The sequence below is a fragment of the Schistocerca cancellata genome, chromosome 1, assembly GCF_023864275.1.
Source record: "Schistocerca cancellata isolate TAMUIC-IGC-003103 chromosome 1, iqSchCanc2.1, whole genome shotgun sequence".
Taxonomy (NCBI): Eukaryota; Metazoa; Arthropoda; class Insecta; order Orthoptera; family Acrididae; genus Schistocerca; species Schistocerca cancellata.
This window is the reverse complement of record NC_064626.1, coordinates 383,264,424-383,279,831: the sequence shown is the minus strand read 5'-3', so window position 1 is coordinate 383,279,831 and position 15,408 is coordinate 383,264,424.

Here is a 15,408-nt window from a genome sequence, read left to right as displayed (position 1 = left end):
TGGATTCCAACAGGGTGTATCAACAGAACAAGTTATTTTCTCCTTCACCAATCAAATCTTAGTCTTTTAGTAATAAATATTTCCTGTTGGCATCTTCTATGACCTTTCTGACACCTTTAATACTGTTAACTATGAAATCCTCTTAGCAAAGACTGAATATTATGATATAAGTCGACCAGCTGGCTCATGGATTAAATCCTACCCAACTGGACGAAAGTAGATGGTCATGTTGAATAACTCTGAGTTGCACTCTGTGTCATCTAGCTCTACGACTGTGGTGTTCTTCAGGGCTCTGTATTGGCCTGTTTCTCTTCCTCATCTTCGTCAATGAGTTCCCCTTATGTACTAGCTTTAAAACTCATTTTACTCTTTTCACTGATAACACCTCCATCCTCATCAACAAAACTCCCAACCACAATCTTGAGGAATCAACCAGTATTGTCTTTAATGAAGTACTTAATTGGTTTGAAAATAATGGGTTATATTAACAAGACACTGTTTGTTCATTTCCAAGTAATTAAAAAGTGGATGATCAATTAAGTATTAAATGTAATGCTAATGAGTTACTACAAGTTGAATCATCCAAATTCCTGGGTGTACACACTGACATCAATCTAAAATGGTTTTACAACTTCTCAAAAAACTCAGCTCAGCAACATTCACTATTCATATTACTTACATTGTCTATGTCTGAGACACCACAAAAACTGCTTCTTTTAGTTACATCCCAGCCACTTTCCAAAAAAATATTCATTGCCCAAAAGAAAGTTATTAGGATCTGAGTGGAGTCCATCCTAGACATTCTTGTAGAAACGTTTTTAGAACATTAGGGATACTGACAACAACATGTCAATATATACACTCGCTGTTTTATTTCATTAGTCCAAATGAGCAACTATACAAAACCATACCCGCAATACCAGGAGGAAGATGGACCCCCATTATGAATTTAAAAAACTTAGTATTGAAGAAGAAGAAGCCCACTGCATGAGCTACAAGGTGTTCAGTGATCTTCCACCATAACTGAAATCACTTGTCCATGAGCTTCCCAAATTTAAACAACAGTTCAGACACTATTTGATAGATAATTCCTTTTATTCAGTTGAAGAATATTTCAATTGTGTTAACTGTAATTGATTTTTCTTTTAATTAAATCTGATGTACTACTATGCATTATGATAGTTGAAATAACTGTTAACATTACTACGTCTTTTGTGTAGCTATTAAGATCTACCTTTATTTTAACTTTTTTAGGTGTAATTTTGTCTATACCTATTAATGTGTATTTTGCCTTATACCTATATAGCCTCTAGCAAGAGGGTTTTTTGTGTGTTCCTTTTGTATAATTTGTAATAATCTGACATGTCCTACATCCATGCAAATGTCTCACTGTATTGGATTATGGGATCTAAATAGATAACATTTCAGTGGTTACGTATTGTCTCCTGTTGCTAAGATATTGTGTTTTCCAGCCTGCTGCATGCCCAGAAACACTGGAATTATCTATTTACTTCAGTAGGATTATTAGTTTCCATTGTTTAACTTCAGTAGTATTGTGTGGCTAACTGTGTCATATGCTTTAGATAAGTCAATGATACTCCAAAATGCTTTCTTTCTTTTATCCAAGGACTGCAGAATAAATTCTGTCAAAACTGCTGCATCTGTTGATTTCACTTATGGTGCACTTGCTTTGCTGGTGTTATTAAATTATGATTTTCAGGATCACCATCTGCCTAATTAGGTAGCCTTAATTAACTTGGGTGAACAGTATTCAGTAATGGTGTAATTAAATTCTATCACCATCTGCCTAATTAGGTAATCTGACATTTCATCATAGCAACAGACTTTGTTATTTTTAGCTCTTGTATAACTTTTGTTACTCCCCATTTAGTTACTGGATTCAAGCACACAGAGTAGCTTAGTTTATCTACCTCTATGGTATATTGACTTCTTTAGCTATTACTTCCATATTTTAACTTTTCAGTGGTATCAATAGCATAAGTTGTTGGCAAAACTTTTTTATCTCAGATTTTATTACCCATCTCCACATTGTGTCATTTGTTCTGTGTGTGTGAATTTTCCTGTTGCCCCTCTCAGCGCTAATTACTGGATACTCCACGTTGCTTTCATTTTGAAATCTCATTTATTGACTTGGGTTTTACTTGTCCTAGCAACGATTTGTACTGCTTCTGGTGCTTCTTTAGGCTCTCAATAATTTCCATGTGTTTATATTTCTCTTAATGTGGTACTCTGACCTATATTGAAGTAATATTTTAAAATACCTTGATAAGCACTGTACTTTTCATTTGTCTTGTAAAGGGTATCTGCCACTCGATTTTTGTCCCCTGAACAGTGGTAAAATATGGCTGAGAGTGCCTCTTTCTTCATTGTTGTCTTCTGATTGTCCATATACTTCACATAATTGTCTTAAAAAATCATATTCATAGAACCGCTATTGTATGTGAATCACTGACTGCAAAAACAATATTACCATCAAACAGGGTGACTCGGGGCATTTTGGTAGTGTTTTGTTTTGTATTATGTCGGCAACTGTGGGTGGCTATAATTATTTTTTGCAGCTTGAGCAACGTTCACAAGATGGTCTGTTGATGTCTGCAAATTAAAAGATACAGTTTATTATTAGCGTAAGTACAGTTTTAAAATATCTCAAAATCTACATCTATATCTACATTTATACTCCACAAGCCACCCAACGGTGTGTGGCGGAGGGCACTTTATGTGCCACTGTCATTACCTCCCTTTCCTGTTCCAGTCGTGTATGGTTCGCGGGAAGAACGTCTGCTGGAAAGCCTCCATGCGCGCTCGAATCTCTCTAATTTTACATTCGTGATCTCCTCGGGAGCAATATATTCGATACCTCATCCAGAAACACACCCTCTCGAAACCTGGACAACAAGCTAAACCGCGATGCAGAGTGCCTCTCTTACAGAGTCTGCCACTTGAGTTTGCTAAACATCTCCGTAACACTATCACACTTACCAAATAACCCTGTGACGAAACGCGCCACTCTTCTTTGGATCTTCTCTATCTCCTCTGTCAACCCAACCTGGTACGGATCCCACACTGATGAGCAATACTCAAGTATAGGTCAAATGAGTGTTTTGTAAGCCACCTCCTTTGTTGATGGACTACATTTTCTAAGGACTCTCCCAATGAATCTCAACCTGGCACCCACCTTACCAACGATTAATTTTATATGATCATTCCAATTCAAATCGTTCCATACGCAACTTCTTTCTATGTATTCACAATACATTACATTTGTCTATGTTAAGGGTCAGTTGCCACTCCCTGCACCAAGTGCCTATCCACTGCAGATCTTCCTGCATTTTGCTGCAATTTTCTAATGCTGCAACTTCTCTGTATACTACAGCATCATCTGCAAAAAGCCGCATGGAACTTCCGACACTATCTACTAGGTCATTTATATATATTGTGAAAAGCAATGGTCCCATAACACTCCCCTGTGGCATGTCAGAGGTTACTTTAACGTCTGTCAACGTATCTCCATTGAGAACAACATGCTGTGTTCTGTTTGCTAAAAACTCTTTAATCAAGCCACACGGCTGGTATGATATTCTGTAAGCTCTTACTTTGTTTATCAGGTGACAGTGCGGAACTGTATCAAACGCCTCCCGGAAGTCAAGGAAAGTGGCATCTACCTGGGCACCTATATCTAATATTTTCTGGGTCTCATGAACAAATAAAGCGAGTTGGGCCTCACACGATCGCTGTTTCCGGAATCCATGTTAATTCCTACAGAGTAGATTCTGGGTTTCCAGAAATGACATGATAAGCGAGCAAAAAACATGTTCTAAAATTCTACAACAGATCGATGTCAGAGATATAGGCCTATAGTTTTGTGCATCTGCTCGACGACCCTTCTTGAAAACTGGAACTACCTGTGCTCTTTTCCAATCATTGGAACCTTCCATTCCTCTAGAGACTTGCGATACACAGCTGTTAAGAGGGGGCCACGCGTACTCTGTGTAGAATCGAATTGGTATCCTGTCAGGTCCAGTGGACTTTCCTCTGTTGAGTGATTTCAGTTGCTTTTCTATTCCTTGGACACTTATTTCGATGTCAGCCATTTTTTCATTCGTGCGGTGATTTAGAGAAGGAACTGCAGTGCGGTCTTCCTCTGTGAAACAGCTTTGGAAAAAGGTGTTTAGTATTTCTACGCGTGTCATCCTCTGTTTCAATGCCATCTTCATCCCAGAGTGTCTGGATATGCTGTTTCAACCCACTTACTGATTTAACGTAAGACCAGAACTTCCTAGGATTTTCTGTCAAGTCGGTACATAGAATTTTACTTTCGAATTCACTGAACGCTTCATGCATAGCCCTCCTTACGCTAACTTTGACATCATTTAGCTTCTGTTTGTCTGAGAGGTTTTGGCTGCATTCAAACTTGCAGTGAAGCTCTCTTTGCTTTCACAGTAGCAAAGAGAGCTTCACTGCAAGTTTAAACGCAGCCAAAACCTCTCAGACAAACATAAAATAAACAATGTCAAAGTTAGCGTAAGGACCAGAAAACATGGAAAAAATAGTAGTGACTGCTACTTGTTATGATTTAAGAGTGTAAACATAGTTAACCTTTAAATAATAAGCTCACTTACATATTTAATTATTACTAATCTAAGAAAAAAATTAGTAATATTTTGATTTTCAAATTCACAGTAAGCTTGGGATGACTTGTGACATGTTTATTGCACAGAAATCTTACATGAGACTTAATTGAATAGTGCTATATTCTTAAAAATGTATTAAAATGTATTTGTTGTCTCTCATAGTGTTTCCACACACATTAGTCATTATCGGTTATAGAGGTGTGTGTCCAATAGCAAACAACTTTTGCAAGCACTTGCTGAGACATTTACACTAGAACAAAAATCTGTGCAAGTTTACTTCTGCAAGTCACTTCGGAAATTTAATATCAGGAACTTTCTCCAAGTACTTGCAGAAGTTGTTTCCAGTAAAGTTACACCATGAGATAGGAAATTGGAAGTTTACAGTGTCATGGTAAAAAACACAGCAGCTGCCACCATTGTTGTATTATTACATACATCAAAAAACGTTTTGCACCACCTCGGTTCTGAGAGTTCTGGAATCTGTACAGAAAATTGGAATAGAGATCAACATAAACATCATTTCCCCCCTTTTTATTGCTCATGAAAACCACAAATTGCATGTTGTGCCACCATGCAGCGAGACCTTCAGAGGTGGTGGTCCAGGTTGCTGCACACACTGGTACTTCTAACACCCAATAGCATGTCCTCTTGCATTGGTGCGTGCCTGTATTCGTCGTGGCATACCATCCAAAAGTTCATCAAGGCATTATTGGTCCAGATTGTTCTACTCATCAACGGCAGTATTGACCATCTAGGCTTGGTTGAACGACAGACAACACAAGCCATGTACCTCCTCCCTGCTGTTATCACTGGAACTGAGCAGCTGAGCAGCTGTCGGACCCCCTCCATTTAATAGGCGCTGCTCATGCATGGTTATTTACATCTTTGGGCGGGTTTAGTGACATCTCTGAACAGTCAAAGAGACTGTGTCTGTGATGCAATATCCACAGTCAATGTCTATCTTCAGAAGTTCTGGGAACAGGATTATGCAAAACTTTTTTTGATGTGTGTATATCATAACTGGATAGAGGAAAAAAGTCTACCCATCAGGTGGTGACAGGAGGCAAGACATATAGAAGTCAAGGAACTGTGCAAGCAATTTGAGCCAATGGTTCCTTCTTCTGACAGAATGGCTGCAAGTGAAGGAAGAAGGGTGAAGAAAAAGAACAAGCCAGGTTTAGAAAAAGGGGAGTGTTATGGAAAAGTCACCCAGAATCCTACGTCAGAGGAGACTTACTGGATGGTAAGGGATTCTGAGTGACTTTTCTGTAACCCTCCCCTTTTCCTGAACTTCATCAGTCCATTGCCTTTTTCCTTCTTCCTTCCCCTTCAACTCTTCTGCCAGAAAAATTGCACATTTCCTTAACTTTTATTTGTGTTTCCTTCTGCCACTACTTGATGAGTAAATTTTTTTATGTATCCAATTACATTTTCAAAAACTGATTCTTTTCTTTGATCTATTATACAATCAAATGTTTAAAAACAGAATACAAAAATGTGTCAAGCTATACCACCATCAGATGGCCTTTTAATTACTCTTCAATTTCTGCAGACAATGTCTATTATAAGGGGCAATCAAAAAGTGTCCATTCAAAGGCTATACAGTCCAGAATCAATATTCCAATCAGACAAAATCAGCATGAGCATTGAGGCAAACACCCCACCAATGCATCAGGTTGAGCTTCCTGTTTGGTAAAATACTGTGTCCTGCTGCATGAATAAGCCCATAACTCCAGCCTGCACATCCTCATCTGACAGGAATCATTGACCCTTCAGGGTCTTTCCTTTTCTTTTTCTTTCTTTTTTTATTAAAAAAAGGGAAAAAAGGAACAAGGCATGATAATCACATGGGAAGAGATGATCAGGACTGTTGGACAAGTGCTAGAGTGAAACTTCCTGACAGATTAAAACTGTGTGCCGGACCGAGACTCGAACTCGGGACCTTTGCCTTTCGCGGGCGAGCGCTCTTTGCCCGTGAAAGGCAAAGGTCCCGAGTTCGAGTCTCGGTCTGGCACACAGTTTTAATCTGCCAGAAAGTTTCATATCAGTGCACACTCCACTGCAGAGTGAAAATCTCATTCTGGAAACATCCCCCAGGCTGTGGCTAAGCCATGTCTCCGCAATATCCTTTCTTTCAGGAGTGGTAGTTCTGCAAGGTTCGCAGGAGAGCTTTTGTAAAGTTTGGAAAGTTGGAGACGAGGTACTAGCAGAAGTAAAGCTGTGGAGACGGGGCGTGAGTCGTGCTTGGGTAGCTCAGTTGGTAGAACGCTTGCCCGCGAAAGGCAAAGGTCCCGAGGTCGAGTCTCAGTCCGGCACACAGTTTTAATCTGCCAGGAAGTTTCACATCAGCGCACGCCCCGCTGCAGAGTGAAAATCTCATTCAAGTGCTAGAGTGTCTCCCACTTGAGTTGGTCTGTAATAGTGAGGCTGGCCTCCCAGATCGATTGCCGTTTGATGTCGCATCACAACCTACTTGGAACTTGGTGCACCATTACACAACGTAGCTTTTCGACAGACATGCTACCCCATACACATTCTTCTTCCTCTGAAGGATTTCTACTGGTGTTTGTCCTTTAACAGACAAGAAAAGAATAACAGTACTTTGGTCACGTTTGGACACAGCTGGTAATAATGTCGCCACAGTTCACGCCACTTGAATACCGTACTAATCACTTGCCTGCACGTTGGTGTTATATACCCGCACCAGAGTCGCACTACATTACTTATACGCTGCAGCAATGCCATTTTTGATTTCCCCTTATACTTTTATTACAAATATAATGCATTTATGTTTGTGCTAACATAAAAATCAGCTAAAATTTAAAGATCTTTGTACTGCAACTACACTTCCCCTTCTGGTGCAACAAGGTATTTTCTAGATTAATTTTGCACTTCCTTGACTGTTGTGGCCTATTATATGTGTTTAAGGGTTCCACTGGTACACTTGTTTTCATCCATCTACTTCGTGCCATTCACCTTTTTGACACTGACATTTTTGTATTGGTACTGAACACAAGAAACTTCATCAGGTTTGAGAAAAACTTTCAGCAATTGGCAAGTACTTGCAGCAAGGCGCAAGAAACTGTTTCCATTAAATTGTGGAATCTTCATCTGCAAGTTGATGAAGGTTTTCACATGACATAACTTGCAGAAGCAGCTTCTACAAGCAATTTGAAGTTTATATGCTAATGGACACATGCCTTCAGCTTGTTTTTATGTTAGGTCATGTTCCTTTCCATCAGGTTAACGTTATTTGATATTACTTTACAGAACTTTTCTCAGTATAGTTGCTTTAACATGTTGACTGCTGTGTGGCTGCTGGAGGCCACAGCAAAGCCTCACGCCTAATGCCATGTACCTGGCCTGGCGGTGAAACATCCATCACTAAGCATGCAGCAGTTAACATGTTAACACTATATCTTCAAGAAAATGTTACTGTAAACATCTGCTGAGTAACATATTCATCTGTTTCTTGGTCAAGTTATAAAAGCTAGATTCTGTTTTCTTAGTTAGGTTAATAAATGATATCACAGAACTTCAAAATATTTGTTTTTGCCGTATTTTCAAAATAATTTACTGCTAGTATCTAAAGCAAAACATTTTCTGTTGTTTCAGGTGCCTAGAGAGTGTTTTTAAGAAAGTTGGTGGTAGATCTTATCAACTACCTATACAAGGGAAATCTTGCAAATGCTGAGGCTAATGTTAAGGCAAACATTTTGGTTGTAAGGAAAGCCACTGATAGGTATGGCATCCTCAACAGTTCTATTCAGAGATGGGTATCATTGCCAAACTTCTCTCCGTCATATTGAGAAAGACAGATTTGGTAACTGCAACTGAGCGGGGTTTTTCCCTGGCCACAACAGAAGTTAGAACAATTGCGAAACTACTTACACAGACATGGAAGATAAATGAAAAAATAATAACAATATTCCAGGATAAAACTGGATTCTATCACTCCTAAAAAGATACAATCAGATTTTGTCTGATCAATGGCATATGAACACGAAAAGAGTTCATGCTAGAACTGACCAAGGAACAAGTTCAGAAAGTGAAAAATATCACAGCAATTACTCTGACAAAGGTGATCATCTTTCAACTGATGGGAATTACATTGGGCACAGAGTTACTATAAAAACCAGAATAACAATTCAAGACCTATCCATTCAGTGGATGAATTACACAAAGAAAAGTTCATTGCTGTAAGGTTTAACTGTACTTCTGCAAACATTCATAGGGAAAATATTGACCATATGAGATTCCAAAGTGAAAATTACACTTGTGAGAAAGTCTCAAAAGCCATCAAATATCATGCCTTTCCAAAGGAAGGAGACATTCAAGAAGTCTCTGTGGCCCAAGTTCTGGAGGAGTCATTGCCACAGAATAAGTATTCTTTCTTATGTCTATCAGAACATTGGCTTAAACCAGAACAAATACAATACTATGTACCAGAAGGTTATAAATATGGAAACAGTTTTTGCAGATCTCAGTACCGTAATGGTGGTACTGTTATCTATGTTTCAAATGAAATAGAGTGTAGAGAGCTATATCTTAGTTGGGCATGTGTAGTGAAACACTTTGAAATTACCGGGATCATATGTGATATAATGAAACTTATCATAGTATGTATCTACCATTCCCCTGACTCAGATGATAAAACTTTTTTAGATAATTTAGACAGTGTACTCTGCAACATAACGAAATGGAAGCAGTATGTAACTGTAATTGGGGGGAGACTTTAATTCAAGCTTTGATGTAACATGTAAGAAAACCCAGTGTAAATAAGTTACTGAATATGCTAAGGCAGCACAACTTCCATCATGTAAATTCAGAACCAACAAGACTACAAGCGTGCTTGGATAATGCTTTTGTCAACTGTGCTCATGATATGTACTCCACCAAGGTAAAGGAATTTGTTTTCTCAGACCACTCCATGTTAACAGTAGAGTTACGACATTTTATAAAAGGGGATGAGAGCAAGGCTGCACAAAAGTTAACAAAATCTAATACCTTAATATTAACAAAACACAATCTCATAAAACTAACACACCAGCTGAGCATAACAAACTGGGACAAATTATTTCAAAACTGTGATTCCAGTGCCCAAACAGTTTATGAAACATTCCACAATTACTTAACAGGTATTTTAAAAGCCCATCTTGTTCAAAAGAAATACCATAAAACAAGAAAGGGTAAATTTTGGTACACCAAAGAACTGGAGAATCTAAAAAATAAGCTACTGCTGTTGAAGTGCCTTGCCAAAGTAAACAGTTCTAATGAAATTAAGGATCTTGAAAAACTCACTAAGAAACTGTATAAGAAAGAGTTGCAATTGGCGAAACTAAGATACAACACAAATTTCATAAAAAATAGTAAAAACTAATGTAAAACAGCCTGGTCAGTAATTAATACTGTTAAAGGTGAAGTCAGAAACTTCGACAAGACAGTCCCAATACCAGCAGATACATTCAATAAATATTTTGTAAGCTGTGCTGATGATATCAAAAAGTTGATCAGTAAACCCAATGTAACATGTATAGATTATCTGAAGAGAGCAAACCTAAATAATAATAGGGCCAGATCATCATTGAAACACTTCAAAGAGGTATGCCAACATGAAGTTCTTAAAATAGTCAAAGAAATGAAAAATTCAAACAGTACAGATATTTTTAAAATGTCAAACAATCTATTGAAAGAAATCATTCATTACATTGCAGCACCATTAACATATTCTATAAACCTGTGTCTCATAGAAGGGTTTTTTCCTGATCCTCTCAAACTATCCAAGGTAACTCCAGTCTTTAAGAAGGGTGTCAAATCAGATCCTGCAAACTATAGACCAATTTCACTAATTCCAGTACTAGGAAAAGTCTTTGAAGGCATAATATATAAGCAGATGTATGAGTACCTAGAACTAAATGGTATGTTAAGTGCATCACAGTTTGGTTACAGAAAAGGAAGGTCAGCAATACATGCCATAGAGCTCTTAGTCAGAGACATTCTAGCAGCATTTGAGGACCATGCGCACATACAGGTAACCTTATGTGATCTGAGCAAAGCTTTTGACTGTGTTGACCACTCACTTCTGCTCTCTAAACTTGAGTACTATGGAATATGTGATAAAAGTTTAAAACTCATCAAATCGTACCTCAATAAAAGGAACCAGGTGGTGAGTTCAGGAAGTCATCTGTCAAACATACTCGAGGTTCAACACGGAGTGCCACAGGGATCTAAACTGGGACCACTTCTTTTCCTTGTACACATAAATGACTTACCAGGAAATATAGATGTAATGACATATATGTATGCAGATGACACAACTTTTCTATCTGTAAACCATGTACTTGATAACCTTGTAAGTGATATGAAATTGGCAAAAGAAAATGCAACATCATGGTTTAATGCCAATGATCTGCTATTAAATGAGGAAAAGACCCAGAATATGTGGTTCAGTCTATCAAAGACTACAAAAATAGAAAAACAAAAGGCAAAGTTTTTAGGTATTGTACTTGACAACAGTCTAACATGGAACTCTCATGTTGATCACATAGTGGTTAGGTTGTCAAGAGTTATATATTTGTTGAAGAGACTGATGTGTTGTGTGACATTTGAGTATGTAAGGACAGCATACTTTGCCTTTTTTCAATCTGTTTTAAGGTATGGGTTAATACTCTGGGAAAACAGCAGAAAAATAAATGAAATTATGGTGATCCAGAAGAAAGCAATCAGGGTAATGGCTAAGGTAGATAATAGAACACATTGTAAACCATTGTTCATTAAATATAGAATTTTAACAGTAATTAATTTATATATTCTTGACAGTGTTAACTACATGCTTGCTGAACTACCTAATTTAAGTGTAACAAATGAAAGGCATGGCTACTACACAAGAACGTGTACTTCTCTGCTGTTGCCACAAAATAGATTAGCTAAAACTAACAATAGTCATAAGTATATGGCAATTAAAATATATAACAAATTGTCTAAAAATGGGTCAATCAAGCCTGACAAATTATTTATAGATAATGTTCATAACTTCTTGTTAACCAATCCATTCTATTCATTAGAAGAATTTTTAGAAATGCCCAATATCAACTTAAATACACTCCTGGAAATTGAAATAAGAACACCGTGAATTCATTGTCCCAGGAAGGGGAAACTTTATTGACACATTCCTGGGGTCAGATACATCACATGATCACACTGACAGAACCACAGGCACATAGACACAGGCAACAGAGCATGCACAATGTCGGCACTAGTACAGTGTATATCCACCTTTCGCAGCAATGCACGCTGCTATTCTCCCATGGAGACGATCGTAGAGATGCTGAATGTAGTCCTGTGGAACGGCTTGCCATGCCATTTCCACCTGGCGCCTCAGTTGGACCAGCGTTCGTGCTGGACGTGCAGACCGCGTGAGACGACGCTTCATCCAGTCCCAAACATGCTCAATGGGGGACAGATCCGGAGATCTTGCTGGCCAGGGTAGTTGACTTACACCTTCTAGAGCACGTTGGGTGGCACGGGATACATGCGGACGTGCATTGTCCTGTTGGAACAGCAAGTTCCCTTGCCGGTCTAGGAATGGTAGAAGGATGGGTTCGATGACGGTTTGGATGTACCGTGCACTATTCAGTGTCCCCTCGACGATCACCAGTGGTGTACAGCCAGTGTAGGAGATCGCTCCCCACACCATGATGCCGGGTGTTGGCCCTGTGTGCCTCGGTCGTATGCAGTCCTGATTGTGGCGCTCACCTGCACGGCGCCAAACACGCATACGACCATCATTGGCACCAAGGCAGAAGCGACTCTCATCGCTGAAGACGACACGACTCCATTCGTCCCTCCATTCACGCCTGTCGCGACACCACTGGAGGCGGGCTGCACGATGTTGGGGCGTGAGCGGAAGACGGCCTAACGGTGTGCGGGACCGTAGCCCAGCTTCATGGAGACGGTTGCGAATGGTCCTCGCCGATACCCCAGGAGCAACAGTGTCCCTAATTTGCTGGGAAGTGGCGGTGCGGTCCCCTACGGCACTGCGTAGGATCCTACGGTCTTGGCGTGCATCCGTGCGTCGCTGCGGTCCGTTCCCAGGTCGACGGGCACGTGCACCTTCCGCCGACCGCTGGCGACAACATCGATGTACTGTGGAGACCTCACGCCCCACGTGTTGAGCAATTCGGCGGTACGTCCACCCGGCCTCCCGCATGCTCACTATACGCCCTCGCTCAAAGTCCGTCAACTGCACATACGGTTCACGTCCACGCTGTCGCGGCATGCTACCAGTGTTAAAGACTGCGATGGAGCTCTGTATGCCATGGCAAACTGGCTGACACTGACGGCGGCGGTGCACAAATGCTGCGCAGCTAGCGCCATTCGACGGCCAACACTGCGGTTCCTGGTGTGTCCGCTGTGCCGTGCGTGTGATCATTGCTTGTACAGCCCTCTCGCAGTGTCCGGAGCAAGAATGGTGGGTCTGGCACACCGGTGTCAATGTGTTCTTTTTTCCATTTCCAGGAGTGTACGTAAAAATTTATTTTGTAAAATTAATAGGTTAAGTGAACTGACGAAGTCTATTGCATGTAATAATGCTGAATGACTAATAAAGAATCTGAATCTGTGCAAATTAATTCCTATTTTTGTTCACAGTGGTAGTTACTGGTTCCAGTGAAGTGAATTAATACAAAAAAAAATCTGATACCTGAACTGTTTACAAAAAAAAGAAGAGGTATGAAAATTTTTTATTTTTACTTTTATGCACAGAAAATATTTTAAGGCTACAGTACCTAATAAATAGCATAACAATACTTCTTTTGTTTCTTTTTTAACTTCTCAACATTTATTTTAACTTTAATATAATATAATTCACTATCTAAAGTCACCCAGTTGACAGGGTGAATATAGTATTCTGGATAAAATAAACAGGTGTCCCAAATCATGTCATGACTTGGGACACAAAAAAAAGGATAAATACAAAATGGCAGATTTTAAAAGAATGTGAGATACAAAAATGTAGTTTATTGAAACAGACCTACAGATTTTAAAAGAATGTGAGATACAAAAATGTAGTTTATTGAAACAGACCTATGTTTTAATATGCACGTTCTTTTCATACATTGTACAGTTCCCAAGAAAAAAGTCAAAGAAATGCAAAAACTGTCCCAAAGTCACTCTGTTTGATGGCAGTCCATACCTTTTGATTTTGAGCAAAATGGAAAAATATGTTTATCTGTGAGAATACCCTTTTTTTTCTTTCTAAGTTCAATTTCACTTTGTATGATACAGCTACTGGTTATGATACAATTTTCAATGTTATGATCAGCTTATTTAATAATTTTTATACTTTAAGTTGCTGGACATATGTTGTTTCTGGAATAAATTGCTTTGCACAGAAATAATTGTGTGTTACTCATCAGTTGATTTTTAAATTTATTTTTTCCACACAAAAACTATTATTGTAAAGTAACTGAAAAGCTTTTTGACACCAACTCGTAGTTAGTAAACCCAGCCAGTTAAATGGCAAGGTTAGTGAAGTATTGATTGTCCGCGTGTTTCTTGTTCACTATCTACTAAAGGCCAGTTTATACATTGCTCTATAAAAGCATATGCGTTCTTCAGGTATGTAGGACCCAAATTCCTTGAGGTTGTCTGATTTCTTGCAGATGACCAAATGTAAGTTGTTGTCATGCCTTCGTATGAATCATTATATAACGTCTTAACTGCTTTGTGTTTTTACATTAGAATTCACAATATCCAGTGATTTATGGTGCTATGCGACAAGTTCATTTATTTGGATAAAAGCATATGGGGCGTGAAGAATGCAAAATTAAATGCTGAAATTGGTTGCTTTCAGAATAAAATAAAATATCTTAAACTATACGGCTGTTGGTATAGTTTTTTGACACTGAAAATGTAATTGAAGTCATTCTTTGAACATTTCGAGATAAAATTCATATTTAATGTTACCTGCTGGGGGGAGTACCTTTTTTGAATTGCTCATGCGACTATATAACATAAATATAGATAAAAAATCTACTCACCAAGCCGTGACAGAACACACACATAAAAGACAGTTGTAATTGGCAAGCTTTTGGAGCTGGTGGCTCCTTCTTCAGGCAGAAGAGTTGAAGGAGAAGGAAGAGGGGTGAAAGCAGGGGAGACTCGCCGTATGGTAAGAACTGACCTGTGGCTCTTGGTGACTTTCCTGAAATCTACCCCTTTTCCTAGACGTCTCCAGTGCTTTTCCTTCACCCCTCTTCCTTCCCCTTCAACACTTCCACCTGAAGGCGGAGCCAATGGCTCTGAAAGCTTGCCAATTAAAGCCATCCTTTATTTGTGTGTTCTGCTGCTGCTTGGTGAGTACATTTTTTGTCTACGCGATTAAATAATTTTGTCAATAACTGATTGATTTTGATGTTATGTTTTATTTCATAATATAACTGGATAGATAAAATACCTACTCACCAAGTGACAGTAGGATAATACACACAGGAAGAATATGGAAATGTGCGAGCTTTTGGGGCGTCAAAGGAAAGGGAAGAAGGTGAAGGGAAAAAGCTCACGAGGTTTAGGAAATGGGAAGTGTTATGGAAAAGTGACCCAGACCCCAGGTCAGAGGAGATTTAATGGTCAGCATGAGAAGGAAAGGATGATCTCCTGCCTAATTCTTAAAGCATTCTTTCTTAATCCTTTCTGATGAGTTTTTGCACCCTCTCTGTGCCCATGGCCTTGAAAGGGGGGGCGGGCTACCTCTCCA